This window comes from Salmo trutta, chromosome 13 (genome assembly GCF_901001165.1).
Source record: "Salmo trutta chromosome 13, fSalTru1.1, whole genome shotgun sequence".
NCBI lineage: Eukaryota > Metazoa > Chordata > Actinopteri > Salmoniformes > Salmonidae > Salmo > Salmo trutta.
This window is the reverse complement of record NC_042969.1, coordinates 75,939,690-75,955,180: the sequence shown is the minus strand read 5'-3', so window position 1 is coordinate 75,955,180 and position 15,491 is coordinate 75,939,690. Positions and strand designations below refer to the sequence as shown.

General features: G+C 43.5%; 1 protein-coding gene across 4 annotated transcripts in view; it reads right to left on the bottom strand.

Moving 5' to 3' along the window:
- Positions 1–12,461, bottom strand: part of LOC115206538 (phosphatidylinositol 4,5-bisphosphate 3-kinase catalytic subunit beta isoform) — a 79,398-nt gene extending 66,937 nt beyond the window's left edge. For 2 of the 4 annotated variants that reach the window (XM_029773645.1, XM_029773647.1), the window contains exon 1: positions 11,959–12,461. The gene's annotated coding sequence lies outside the window, so the exon portion shown is untranslated. Of the gene's footprint in view, positions 1–11,713; positions 11,922–11,958 lie in introns of those variants that run through there. The other 2 variants (XM_029773644.1, XM_029773646.1) reach the window with 2 other exon arrangements.
- Positions 12,462–15,491: the final 3,030 nt, after the last annotated feature.

Genomic DNA, 15,491 nt, shown 5'->3' with positions numbered 1-15,491 from the left:
TCACATCACATGACCCAATACATCCAAGAGCTGTGTGTTTCTCAGTCTGACAGTCTTCTTTTATGTGTGTGTCTGACTGAGTATACGGTTCATTGCCGTCTGTCCATCTGTCCATCTCGGTCTGTATCGCTCTACCAAGAAACCCTGATGCTAAACGCTAACCAACACACCAAACCCCTAGCAACACAGCCCACAAATGAAATGTTGTATTGTCACCTGCATCGTAAACAACAGTTGTAGACTAACAGTGAAATGCTTACTTAAGGGACCTTCCCAACAATGCAGAGAAATCTAGAAAAAAATAATAACAAGGAATAAATACATAATGAGTAATGATAACTTGGCTATATACACTGGGAACCAGTACTGAGTCGATGTGCAGGGAATAAGGTAATTTAGGTAGACATGTAAACTTATGTAGGGGTAAAGTTACTAGGCAACAGGATAGATAGACAGTAAGAGCAGCGTATGTGATGAGTCAAAATAATTAGTGCAAAAAGGGTAAATGTAGTTAGTTAAATCAATAGCTACCAGGACTAACTACACTAAACAAAAATATAAACTACATTATTCCAATAAAAGATCCAAGACATTTTCCATACGCACAAAAAGCTTATTTAACATGTGTTTACATCCCTGTTAGTGAGCATTTCTCCTTTGACAAAATAATCCATCCACCTGACAGGTGTGGCATATCAAGAAGCTGATAAAACAGTATGATCATTACACAGGTGCACCTTGTGCTGGGGACAATGAAAGGCCACTAAAATGTGCAGTTGTCACACAACACAATGCCACAGATGTCTTCAAGTTGAGGGAACGTTCAATTGGCATGCTGACTGCAGGAATGTCCACCAGAGCCGTTGCCAGAGATTTGAAAGTTAATTTCTCTACCATAAGCCACCTCCAACATTGTTTTAGAGAATTTGGCAGTATGTCCAACCAGCCTCACAACCGCGGACCACATGTAACCACGCCAGCCCAGGACCTCCACATCCAGCTTCATCACCTGCGGGGTCGTCTGAGACCAGCCACCCGGACAGCTGATGAAACTGTGGGTTTGCACAACCGAATAATTTCTGCCCAAACTGTCAGAAACCATCTCAGGGAAGCTCATCTGCGTGCTCGTCCTCCTCACCAAGGTCTTGGCCAGACTGTAGTTTGGCGTCGTAACCGACTTCAGTGGGCAAATGCGCATCGTCGATGGCCCCTGGAGAAGTGTACTCTTCACAAATGAATCCCGGTTTCAACTGTACTGGGAAGATGGCAGGCAACGTGTATGGCGTCGTGTGGGCAAGCAGTGAGCTGATGTCAACATTGTGAACAGAGTGCCCAATGGTGGCGGTGAGGTTATGGTATGGGCAGGCATAAGCTACGGACAATGAACACAATTGCATTTTAATCAATGGCACATAGATACTGTGACGAATTCCTGAGGCCCATTGATCGTGTCATTCATCCGACACCATCACCTCATGTTTCAGCATGATAATGCACAGCCCCATGTTGCAAGGATCTGTATACAATTTCTGGAAGCTGAACATGTCCCAATTCTTCCATGGCCTGCATAATCACCAGACGTCACCCATGGAGCAGGCTTGGAATACCCTGAATCGACAGCGTGCTCCAGTTCAAGTCAATATCCAGTAACTTCACACAGCCATTGAAGAGTGGAACATCATGCCACAGATCATAATCAACAGCCTGATCAGCTCTATGCGAAGGAGATGTCGAGCTGCATGAGGCAAATGCAGTCACACCAGATACTGACTGGTTTTCTGATCCACGCCCCTAAACATGTTTAGGGCATCTGTGACCAACATAGCATATCTGTATTGTCGGTCATGTGAAATCAATAGATTAGGGTCTTATGCATTTATTTCAATTGACAAATTTCCTTATATGAACTGTAACTCAGTAAAATCTTAGAAATGTTTTCATGTTGCTTTAATATTTTTGTTCAGCATATTTAGCAGTCTTATGGCAGAGACACAGGCGAGCAGTTATTGATCCTTTCCTGTAAACCATCCACACCCCTCTACTAGAGATGAGGAGACTAGAAATAGATCCATCGTCCGTCTAATCTGCCTGGAACCCCAGTAAAAAAGGGGCATTGTTGTTCAAGCGTGCTTTGCAGGCTAAAACAACACTGGGCTCTTCACTGAATCAATGGCTAACTAGCGGGCAGGCTCATGGCGCTAGTCAAACAACGACAGCGTGACGTAGCACTATGCACAAAGCCGTGGTGGATGATGCAGGTCTGGCTGCTTACACAGACAGAAAGCCTTCACACGCACCCAGTATACACTCTCTCAAAATAGTCCTAATTAATCTAAGATAAACATTAATGGCATATTTCTTGAGTTAAGTTTTTGCCGAGGAGTTCTTAGTCGCTCAATTTTGCATCTGACAAAGATGTTTGGTGCAGTATTTCTCAAGTGAAACAATATGCATGAGGACAAATCGTCTCTCGTTGAATGACAGGCACTTCCTCTAAGAATCCCTACTGTTGACCAATCGCCGAAGAGGGAGGTTGTAGACTTTGGATACCGACTTTGGCTTGCCTCAAGAAAAGAAAAAAAGAGAATGTGCTCAAACAGTTCAAAGTCCAAAGCAAACAAAAATGTCACAAAATCTCAATATCCGCACAAACTATTCCAAACTGTTTTGGCTGGGAAGCATGCAGACACCTTCATCCAATTATGATTGAAGTTTTTTACTTCTTAAAATAGGAACATTTTCTATAACTTTGACGTTGGAAAAGTGGAGTAGGTGGTGTAGATCCGGAGGAAACCCTTTTTCACAGACCCTTTCTACCACTTACCTTTCCCATCACCCATCCCATCACCCATCCCCTCACCCATCCCATCACCCATCCCATCACCCATCCCCTCTATGGTATGCAAGGAATGCAGATTCTGAGGGGTGAATCATCACACCCTCCCCACCCAACTCTGTCTCCCTCTCGTCACCCCCCCACTGATCCCACTCCTTACCCATGTCCTGCTACCCCCCACCCTCATAACTATACCACCCCCATTTCATTACATTCCAAAATGGCCCCCTCTGAGGCGCAGTCTCACCATCTCAACACTGTGGAATTGTCTTCTTATATCACTGGAGGCTGCTGAGGGGAGAATAGCTCATAATAAAACAATGCCTCAATACACACTTAGTAGTGATAGTACCTTCAAACCATGAGTGTCTCAGAGTACAACGATCCACTTACTGTTTCCTCAAGCTAGAGCTGTTGTCCTTCCACCTGAGAGCCATTGGAGATCCATTCAAAATGCTGCACTTACAACAGTCTCCAACTGCTTTAAGACCAGGACTAGGCTTAATATCTGGGTATATATATATATATATATATATATATATATATATATATATATATATATATATATATATATATATATATATATAAATAAGTCTCAGTTGAGCATGCTTTTAAACCAGGACTAGGCTGGGTCTGGGTTATATATCTGATAGCATGCTCAACTGAGACTCAGTTATTAAACCAGGACTAGGCTGGGTTCTGGGTTAGGGTTATATATCTGATAGCATGCTCAACTGAGACTCAGTTATTAAACCAGGACTAGGCTGGGTTCTGGGTTAGGGTTATATATCTGATAGCATGCTCAACTGAGACTCAGTTATTAAACCAGGACTAGGCTGGGTTCTGGGTTAGGGTTATATATCTGATAGCATGCTCAACTGAGACTCAGTTATTAAACCAGGACTAGGCTGGGTTCTGGGTTAGGGTTATATATCTGATAGCATGCTCAACTGAGACTCAGTTATTAAACCAGGACTAGGCTGGGTCTGGGTTAGGGTTATATATCTGATAGCATGCTCAACTGAGACTCAGTTATTAAACCAGGACTAGGCTGGGTCTGGGTTATATATATCTGATAGCATGCTCAACTGAGACTCAGTTATTAAACCAGGACTAGGCTGGGTCTGGGAAAACTGGTCCTGGTAGTTGTACTCTTCACATCCTCTCAGAAACAACTAGACAAGATGGTGCCAGCAGACATGGCAGCTCTGCTTCTAGCTCCTAAGCAACTTTGAAGAAGCATTTCGCTACACCGCAATAACATCTGCTAAATATGTACAGTACCAGTCAAAAGTTTGGACAAACCTACACATTCAAGGGTTTTTATTTTTACCATTTTCTGCCAAGAGTGTGCAAAGCTGTCATCATGGCAAAGGGTGGCTACTTTTAAGAATCTCAAATATATTTTGATTTGATTAACACTTGTTTACTACATGATTCCATATGTAATTTCATAGTTGATGTTTTCACTACTTTTCTACAATGTAGAAAATAGTAAAAATAAAGAAAAACCCTTGAATGAGTAGGTGGTACCAATAACATCCGCTAAATATGTATGAACTCAGAGGATCCTTTAGTCTTAATCACACACTGATCTCAGTGATCAAGAGCACACTCCCTCTCACACACACAGGAATGCAACACAACACACATTATGCTCTCACCAAACACACACAGGTCCTCAAGGGGGCTTTACAGAGGACCCTGCGTCATCACGGCCTGGCCGTAAACAAAAGACCTTGGTCTGTCCAACACAAGCACGATACACAGCCACACTAGGACACTCATGAACCTCGACACGTGTCTTACCGCTCTGCTTAGATTAGTACACTATCACACACTTATAGTCCATACATTTGAATTATCTAAGAGAACTGTGATGATGGTGTGAGAGGAATGTGTGCGTGTTTCTCTCTTTACCTTAACCCTGTTCTTCTCCCAGATGGGAGGGGGCTGTGTGTGATGGGGATATATTTGTCAGAGTTCCCCTGGATGTTGTAAATCAGTTACCTTCTGCCTGCCTGACTGAACAAAGGTCTGGCCCAGCCTAGGGCATGGTGCACCGCACTCCCCCCCCCCCCCCCCACACACACACACACACACACACACACGAGGGTGAGATGAAGGAGTAGCAGACATTTCCATGATGTCTGCTCACCAGCGCAGAAATACTAGCACAATATACCGTACGTTTACATGTACATTCAAATCCACACGTGCACGTTTTTGTGTAGGTGTCACACAACACGCCTTACCTGTATGGGTGATGTACAGTATTTGGTTAAGAACAGCCAGAGGTCAGGTGGTAAACAACAGGCAGATGAGGGAGAGGAAATGCAGCCCAGACGGACCAAAGTGTCCAGGCCGGGTTCTTCCATCTCTCTCACAGCAGGGCAGGAGAGAGGTTTCTTCACCTTAATACAACTAGAAAATATTCCAATGTCATCAACTGAAAAAGTCCCTGACTGTATATACACACTCTGTATACACACAGAGAGTAGGTAGGCGGCAGGTAGCCTAGAGGTAAGAGCGTTGGGCCAGTAACCAGAAGGTCGCCGGTTTGAATACCCGAGCCGACAAGGTGAAAAAAAATATGTCTGTGTGCCCTTGAACAAGGCACTTCACCCTTATTCGCTCCAGGGGCACAGTACTCCTATGGCTGACCCTGTAAAACAACACATTTCACTGCACCTATTTGGGTCACATATGACAGTATGTTTTGTAAGGTTCACTAAAAGTACAGTACATACATCTGTGTGTGTTGTGTGCGTAACTGTAGCAGTGTCCAGCCTTAAGGCGGCATTGTCATGGTGAGTAGGGCAGTGTCACTCCCTCAAGTTACAGAGAAGAGTCTAAACCTCCAGGCCAGGGCCACATCCCTCTTCTCTACCTCAGTCTACCCTTGCATGACGACTCAAACTGAATTCTTCCGCTACTCTATGTTGAAGTCATTTGCAGTGATGTCAAAATGAGGAGTGTTATTAGCGATTGGATCATGTCTAACCAGAGTATCAAAGCCAATGACACATTTACAAAACAGAGCTTTACTCATAGGGGTTCTGGCTTTGGTTTCTGTGACCAATCAAAATGATTAGAATGTGTCTGCATTCTAGAAATTGTCAGGGAGGTACTCAGATTCAGACTTATTACGGAGAATAAACTCACATCCGTGGGCCAGAGCAAGGAGTTTGGGGAGCCTGGGAAAGTCTACCCCTCCTCAAACCCTTCTTGCTTCACTTCTCTTTCTCTACAGTATAGCCATCCAACCCCCATTCTACACCAAGCAAACCTCAATCCAACCCCCATTCTACACCAAGCAAACCTCAATCCAACCCCCATTCTACACCAAGCAAACCTCAATCCAACCCCCATTCTACAACAAGCAAACCTCAATCCAACCCCCATTCTACACCAAGCAAACCTCAATCCAACCCCCATTCTACACCAAGCAAACCTCAATCCAACCCCCATTCTACACCAAGCAAACCTCAATCCAACCCCCATTCTACAACAAGCAAACCTCAATCCAACCCCCATTCTACACCAAGCAAACCTCAATCCAACCCCCATTCTACACCAAGCAAACCTCAATCCAACCCCCATTCTACACCAAGCAAACCTCAATCCAACCCCCATTCTACACCAAGCAAACCTCAATCCAACCCCCATTCTACACCAAGCAAACCTCAATCCAACCCCCATTCTACACCAAGCAAACCTCAATCCAACCCCCATTCTACACCAAGCAAACCTCAATCCAACCCCCATTCTACACCAAGCAAACCTCAATCCAACCCCCATTCTACAACAAGCAAACCTCAATCCAACCCCCATTCTACACCAAGCAAACCTCAATCCAACCCCCATTCTACACCAAGCAAACCTCAATCCAACCCCCATTCTACACCAAGCAAACCTCAATCCAACCCCCATTCTACACCAAGCAAACCTCAATCCAACCCCCATTCTACACTAACCCTCAATTCAAAACTAGATCTGTTTATGCCCTTTGCATTTTTCTTTCCTTCCATTGACCTCTCAACCTTTTCCTCTCCTTTACAAAACAAACTAATATATATAAATAAAATAAATCTTCCTTTTCAATACCTCCCCTTCGATCCTCCTTTATTTTTTCCCTGCATAGCTGTACCGCTCCTTTCTCCCTGATTGCTCCTCCCTCCCTCTCTCCTCTCTGAATTCCTCTGCAGGTCTTGGCTTGTGAAGCAGGAAAGTGGAGAATTGCATGAGGCTGCTGTTCTCTCTGGTTCTCTTACTGGACATGTCACACTTCCTAGGTGTCTGCCTGTCCTGTATATGCTCAGATATTTAAGCACCACTATATGTGTAAACCTATCTACTGTATATATCTGTATGCAGGTGACCTCACCTGAGGATATTAAGCCACAGAAGGTAGTTGGCTCATGGGATACGACTGTTTGATGGGGCATGACACACACCCACCCCAAACATACACACACAGGAGCACAGCTGCTCACACACTGGCTTCCTTTCAGATTTCCAACAAGCCATCAACGGCTGTGAGGGGTGATTCCATTTGACTGTGACAGCAGGAAGTGTGTGTGTGTGTATGTGTATGTGTATGTGTGTGTGTGTGTGTGTGTGTGTGTGTGTGTGTGTGTGTGTGTGTATGTGTGTGTGTGAACCAGTTAGGGAGCGAGGGGACAGTTGAGGAGGATGGTGCGTGGGTGACAGCAGTATTTGAAGACACAGGTGTCGCATTCCTTTAACAAGAACACTGACTACTGTACAAAACACACCTGACCTCAACTGTATTGTATAAACAGGCAGGTGGGGAGTACATTTCCCTGAAGAGTGTTTCGGTACAGTAAAATGTATTTTAATGAATAGAGAAGAGGAAAGAGAATGAAGAGAGAGGAGGAGGATGAGAGGTGGGAGATGACAGAACACCAGCAGGGGTCTCTGAGATGGAGAAGGGGATGACAATCCCAACCTAGCTGAAATGGATGGAATCCAGATGAGGAAATCCAGAAAAAATACATTCAATTCTACAACCACCTAAAAGGAAGTGATTCCCAAACTTTCCATAACAAAGCCATCACTTACAGAGAGATGAACCTGGATAAGACTCCCCTAAGCAAGCTGGTCCTGGGTGCTCTGTTCACAAACACACCCCACAGAGCCCCAGGACAGCAACACAATTAGACCCAACCAACTCATGAGAAAACAAAAAGATAATTACTTGACACATTGGAAAGAATTCACTTTTTTTTTATATATATATAAAAAAAATAAAAAATACAAATAAAAAAAAACAGTACACAGTGGCAGAATACCGGACCACTGTGACTGACCCAAACTAAAGGAAAGCTTTGACTATGTACAGACTCAGTGAGCATAGCCTTGCTATTGAGCATAGCCTTGCTACAGAGCAAACTAGAATGCTATTTGGCCCTAAACAGAGAGTACACAGTGGCAGAATACCTGACCACTGTGACTGACCCAAACTAAAGGAAAGCTTTGACTATGTACAGACTCAGTGAGCATAGCCTTGCTATTGAGAAAGGCCGCTGAAGGCAGACCTGACTTTCAAGAGAAGACAGGCTATGTGCACACTGCCCACAAAATGAGGTGGAAACTGAGCTGCACTTCCTAACCTCCTGCCAAATGTATGACCATATTAGAGACACAGATTTCCCTCAGATTACAGACCCACAAAGAATTTGAAAACAAACCCGATTTTGATAAACTTCCATATCTACTGGGTGAAATACCACAGTGTGCCATCACTGCAGCAAGATTTGTGACCTGTTGCCACAAGAAAAGGGCAACCAGTGAAGAAGAAACACCATTGTAAATACAACCCATATTTATGTTTATTTATTTTCCCTATTGTACTTTAACTATTTGCATATTATTACAACACTGTATATAGACAATGACATTTTCAATGTCTATTCTTTGGAACTTCTGTGAGTGTAATGTTTACTGTTCTTTATTTCACTTGTGTATATTATCTACTTCACTTGCTTTGGCAATGTTAACATGTTTCCCATGCCGAGAGAGAGAGAGAGAGCAACACACACACTGCAACTGGCTAATTTAAAGGTGTAGAAACCAGTCCTTTTAGCTATCACTGTTCACTATGAGGAGATCAAAGTTCTCATGGGACGGAGATCTTTTCAGAACTTTTACTCCGTCATTAAGTTTCTTAGGAGAGGCCTGGTTGTGGAGTAAATAGCAGGTTGTCTAAAGGGCTGCATTGTTAAGGAGACTGACGTCAGTAGCGTTATCAGTGCCCCCCCCCACCCACCCCACTACCTCAGAGGGCTTGAGAACAGCCCCGCCCAACATGGGGCAGCCTGGCCCGCTGCCAGATTAAAAATCTCTCCTCTGTTTCCCACAGGGTTAACAGACCAACTCAAAATAACATTATCCTTCAAGAGAGAACTAAATAGAAGTCCAATTGATTAGTAGACACTCATTTCAATGAGAAGCTACAGTAAATACTTATAATTATCTGTGTACAATCAGTGCTCCAAATGTCAACTAAATCATGACATGTTCACTAATGATCCTCGCTTTCTGCACTATTGAACACAGTGCAATCACGAGGCTACACACACAAACACTTATAATAGTTTAATATTATCACTCACAGACAATTCAGATCTAACCTCTCTTTCCAATAAGTGCATTAAAGCTCTGAAATATAATTTGTTCTGCAATCATGGCCACCCTCTGGGCAAACTCTTAAAATAGTGTGTGTGTGTGTGTGTGTGTGTGTAGAGCACAGCTACTATAACTGTGTGTTTCTGTGCTTGTGTACTGTATGTGGAAATAAGTCAAGTGTGTGTATTAAGTGTTTATGCAGATAAATTGCCCCCTCGGAGGAACAGAGCTCTCTCTCACATGACTGAGAGAAATGCTCCATTCATGGCTCCAGTCGCCACCACCTCTTCCCCAGACCCCATGTGTTAGTGCTCCGGGGGGCTGTGTGTGTGTGTGTGTGTGTGTGTGTTGTAATTGGCTCTCATAGCCACACTATAGTAGACACACACTCCTATTTGTGTCCCTGACGGTCCCCTGACCTGTGACATCATGGCTCCCTCGTCTCGTCCGGCTGGGAAGCTTACTGACTTACTGTCACATGGTGCTTGGGTCCCAGCCAGGCACTGATTCACAAAACCAACACCACTGCAAACACACACACACACAGTCTGAATCCAATGATTATTTAGACAATAATAGAGCAATGGGAATTGTGTGTGGAGTGAGATGGTAAAACAAAAAAAGAAGAGAGAAAAATGTCTGAGTTGTAACACGTGTCAATTCCGTTGTCTTATCTTGAATGGGAGTGAAACAGGTGTGTGGACCAAATGTACACATCTCAGTCATACAGTGAAGCTAAGTCACACACTGTTTGTATCCACTTTAACCACTATAGAATATGCTGCCAAATAATTAGACCTGGCCTACTTAAAAATGCACTATTCAAAAATCGCTCCACCATTTCCTGGTCGCTAAAATTCAAATAGTTTGCCGAATTTCAGTATATGTGACAAAACACCAAGTATAATCATTGTGCCATCTAAACCACTGTAAAATATCTTTACCATAACCAAAAATACAGCATTTTCAGCTGTTTAAACCTGGTGTACACAACCTAAAGTAAAAGATGCAAAAATGAAACTTAAGACAGGGAAGCATAGAAATAGTGCACATAGGACAGATCTAACACGTCGTAGACTTGTTTTCAGTGAAAATGACAGATCTATAACTTATATTTCTACGTGAATTTCGTCAGGTCGCCCAAAAGGTTAATATTGCTGCCCAAGGGAGAAAATCTGCGATACAGACATGCTCAAACTCGCGTGAGCATTTGAGTTCATGAAATATAAGTGAAATTGCATCTAAAATGACGACACTTAATTAACTAATATTTTAAAAGTCAGGTAAGGTGTGTCATCACATTGGCTAAGCAATAACTATGTCAAAGTCTCAAAGACATAGGCCAGTTGGAATTATAGTACTAGACATTTGTTTTTTGTCACCAAGTGTGATCAGAGGTAGCCTATCCAAGTGCTGGCAGAGGCCTACAAGCTGACAAAGTGGGGCAAAAAGGCCTGGCGAAAATGACAATGTGCTACTACAATTACTTGAATAACATATTCATACATTTTTGGGGACATGGCAGACAGTCATCTATAACGGCATTGGCAGGCTGGCAGTCACGACTCAACTCCCGAAATGCACCATCCACCGGTGAACTGCTCAATTCCACCCAGCCTCTCCAGAAACTTCCCGGTTTTAAAACTACCGCGAGACAAACGTCGATGCGACTTGCCCTATTTTACCACTCTGTCAATGTTCCACGGCGGGATTCCCTTCCGTTTGACACTGACATAACCGACAGCAAAGAAAAACGATGCTACCGAGTGTAGTTTCAACATGTCCCCACCGTGTCGTCCGTAGGCTGAGTTAACCCGTGGTTCTGTACAGGCTGAGTTAACCCGTGGTTCTGTACAGGCTGAGTTAACCCGTGGTTCTGTACAGGCTGAGTTAACCCGTGGTTCTGTACAGGCTGAGTTAACCCGTGGTTCTGTACAGGCTGAGTTAACCCGTGGTTCTGTAAAGGCTGAGATGAGAAACAGGCGAAAAGCAGCAGCAACTGCGTCAAACCCGAGTTAATGACAAGTCACCAAAGAAAATTAGAAAACGACACTTAACATACCCAGCTGCATTGTAAATAAATAGCCTAATCATTTTGAGATTAAACATGTCGCTGCTTTCAACGGCCCATATTAATAAACGACTACAATCCGATGATATGTTGGATCGTCTACCGAACTCGGGGGGGTTGTAGTACACATGGTCCCTGGTGTGGAAGATACTTACGGATGAGGGTGTTCAGAGAGCAAACCAATCATGAAACTCGTTTCGAAACGTTGCCGATTGTTTAACAAAAATAGGAATCTTTTCCCGACAAAAGTGCAAATGTGGTTTATAACTTGAAACAACAATCTGGGTGAGGTCTCGACACAACGTAGCACTTCAACTCCACCTCGGTCGACTTGCTCAATGACTCCATGTACTCTAGCCTACTAATTCTAGGTAGTGAAGGAATTGTGCCAGGGACTTACCTTGAGTTCTATTCTTGTTGGGAATAGGAAAATAACGACCGTACAAATGAGGAAATAGGCCTAGTTAAGTTGTTTTCTCTCGATTGAATCCACAAGAACGACAGTTTTTCTAGCGGTTGAATCCACAAGAACGACAGTTCGGCTTTAGAAAAATAATATGCCAAGATGAGCCGTGAGAGCCCGCTGTCTTCTCCCTGCAGGACAATGCGGCCAGGTAGGCAGATCGGCGTTGGCTTCCTGTTTTTCAGAAGGTGAAACGCACAGCTCAGCTGCTGTTGGTTTTTTCTTATTCTCTCCCTTCCCTTTCTCCCCTCCCTGCGTAGCCTACACTGTTCTTACAGCCGCCTAGTGCTCAGCCGGCTTTGCGTCTCCTATGTTCGTATCCCCGGCATGAAACTTCGGTCCAGAGATTTCACCCGGAAACACAAAGTTCTGAAACCTTTCCAACTAATTGAGATGGGGAAAAAACGCGAGTGGAATTTGCCAGTTGAAACATTCCAACGTTGCCGAAGGCGCGTCGATTATCCCGGTGCATTATTTTGGGAGGGGGTCGCGTGTTGACTTGAGCCAGTCATTATTCCAGGCTTTCTTTGCCAGCTGGTGCCTGCCTAGTTGTGATGCTGTGTTAAAATAATAGGTACACTATGCCTTATTTTGAATGCTAATAACTGTAAAGGCAGTGCATTAATATATAGCTTAGCCTACTATGAATAAGCCTACTATGAATAGGCCTACATAACCAACATGTTGCCCCAAATAGTCCACATTAAACTAGGCTACATGATTCATCATGGTTATGATTTAAACCGTCTCAAAGAAAGTAATGGTAAGCCAGGGGTATTTGTTAGATATGATTAATTGAATAATAATGTTTGCACCATGCAACACAAGTCAGTTGCCTCATCATCAATTGAAGGGGCAGCAAGTTGACCCTTTGGCAAGTTGGTCGTATGTCCTCTGATCCATCATATTTTGTCAAGCACAGTGGCAAAACGCAGGAAAAAAATATTATTTGGTCAGATACATTAGTCCACTGTTGAAGCAGGGAGAAAGTAACCGATTAATGAAAGAGCTGTGTCGCCCCCTGCTGGCCTGGTTATATAAACGAATACATTTTCTTACGTCATTCTTGACCGAGAACAGGGGTGCGTTCAGTTCGATTCAATGTTTGCTACGTTGAGTGAAGGTTTGTACTGAACGACGGGTTTCCCCAAAACAGTGAGCACCGTTCATCAACAGCCTTTGAGGTACGTTTGCTCCCTTTTGGTAAGTTTGCAACAAAGTGTGGCCTGATTAATATGGGTCTGACCATTTGAAATAGCAAAACCCATGCAGCATACCATATGGTAATCCCCCTCTGGACCGCCATAATCACAAAGATTTTCAACTGGTCGTTTAGTACCGTTTGCGTTGAAATCAACGTTAAACACCGTCATACTGAACACACCCCATGAGTGAGTTTAGGAAATAACATTACTAAACTCATATGACCTATAACACTGATTGAGAAATAACATTACTAAACTCATATGACCTATAACACTGATTGTCAAATAACATCACTAAATTAATATGACCCCATATTTCATAAACATGTGGAATATGTGAGACATTTCTCCTAGAGCTTTAATCTGATGGATGGAAATGTTTACCAATTCCAATGTCTCTCTCTCTCTCAAACACACACATGCACGCACGCACACACACACACACACACACACACACATTATTGAACTTCAAGATGCACTTTCATTATTTGGTGTAGAATAATATTTAATTCCAGAAGAGGGCAGTACATAGCAGCCTAGCATGTGTATCAACCTTTATCTCAAAGACCTCTAAATATATTTTGTAGGGCCAGGTTCACGGCCAAGAGCATGCCTCATTTTCATTCAGTAAAAGTCATGAATTGAATGTAAGCTTCCCTCATTGGCTGAAACATAAAAAATGTACCCCGACTCCTCATTATTACATTTGTAAAATAGTAAGCCTAATAATGTAAATATGTATACATGCATGAATAAAATACTATAAGTATTATCAAGTCACTTCTTGAACCGCCATCGATAAGAAACAATACTGTGCAGCCGTATTCATTGACCTGGCCAAGGCTTTCGACTCTGTCAATCACCACATCCTCATCGGCAGACTCAGTAGTCTTGGTTTCTCAAATGATTGCCTCGCCTGGTTCACCAACTACTTCTCTGATAGAGTTCAGTGTGTCAAATCGGAAGGCCTGTTGTCCGGACCTCTGGCAGTCTCTATGGGGGTGCCACAGGGTTCAATTCTTGGGCCGACTCTCTTCTCTGTATACATCAATGATGTCGCTGTTGCTGCTGGTGAGTCTTTGATCCACCTCTACGCAGACGACACCATTCTGTATACTTCTGGCCCTTCTTTGGACACTGTGTTAACAACCCTCCAGACGAGCTTCAACGCCATACAACTCTCCTTCCGTGGCCTCCAGCTGCTCTTAAATACAAGTAAAACTAAATGCATGCTCTTCAACCGATCGCTGCCTGCACCTGCCCGCCCGTCCAGCATCACTACTCTGGACGGTTCTGACTTAGAATATGTGGACAACTACAAATACCTAGATGTCTGGTTAGACTGTAAACTCTCCTTCCAGACTCACATTAAGCATCTCCAATCCAAAGTTAAATCTAGAATTGGCTTCCTATTTCGCAACAAAGCATCCTTCACTCATGCTGCCAAACATACCCTCGTAAAACTGACCATCCTACCAATCCTCGACTTCGGCGATGTCATACAAAATAGCCTCAAATACCCTAATCAATAAATTGGATGCAGTCTATCACAGTGCCATCCATTTTGTCACCAAGCCCCATATACTACCCACCACTGCGACCTGTACGCTCTCGTTCGCTGGCCCTCGATTCATACTCGTCGCCAAACCCACTGGCTCCAGGTCATCTACAAGACCCTGCTAGGTAAAGTCCCCCCTTATCTCAGCTCGCTGGTCACCATAGCAGCACCCACCTGTAGCACGCGCTCCACCCCCAAAGCCAATTCCTCCTTTGGATGCCTCTCCTTCCAGTTCTCTGCTGCCAATGACTGGAACGAACTACAAAAATCTCTGAAACTGGAAACACTTATCTCCCTCACTAGCTTTAAGCACCAGCTGTCAGAGCAGCTCACAGATTACTGCACCTGTACATACACCATCTATAATTTAGCCCAAACAACTACCTCTTCCCCTATTGTATTTATTTATTTTGCTCCTTTGCACCCCATTATTTCTATTTCTACTTTGCGTTTTCTTCCACTACAAATCTAACGTTCCAGTGTTTTACTTGTTATATTGTATGTACTTCGCCACCATGTCCTTTTTTTGCCTTTACCTCCCTTATCTCACCTCATTTGCTCACATTGTATATAGACTTATTTTTCTACTGTATTATTGACTGTATGTTTGTTTTACTCCATGTGTAACTCTGTGATGTTGTATGTGTCAAACTGCTTTGCTTTATCTTGGCCAGGTCGCAATTGTAAATGAGAACTTGTTCTCAACT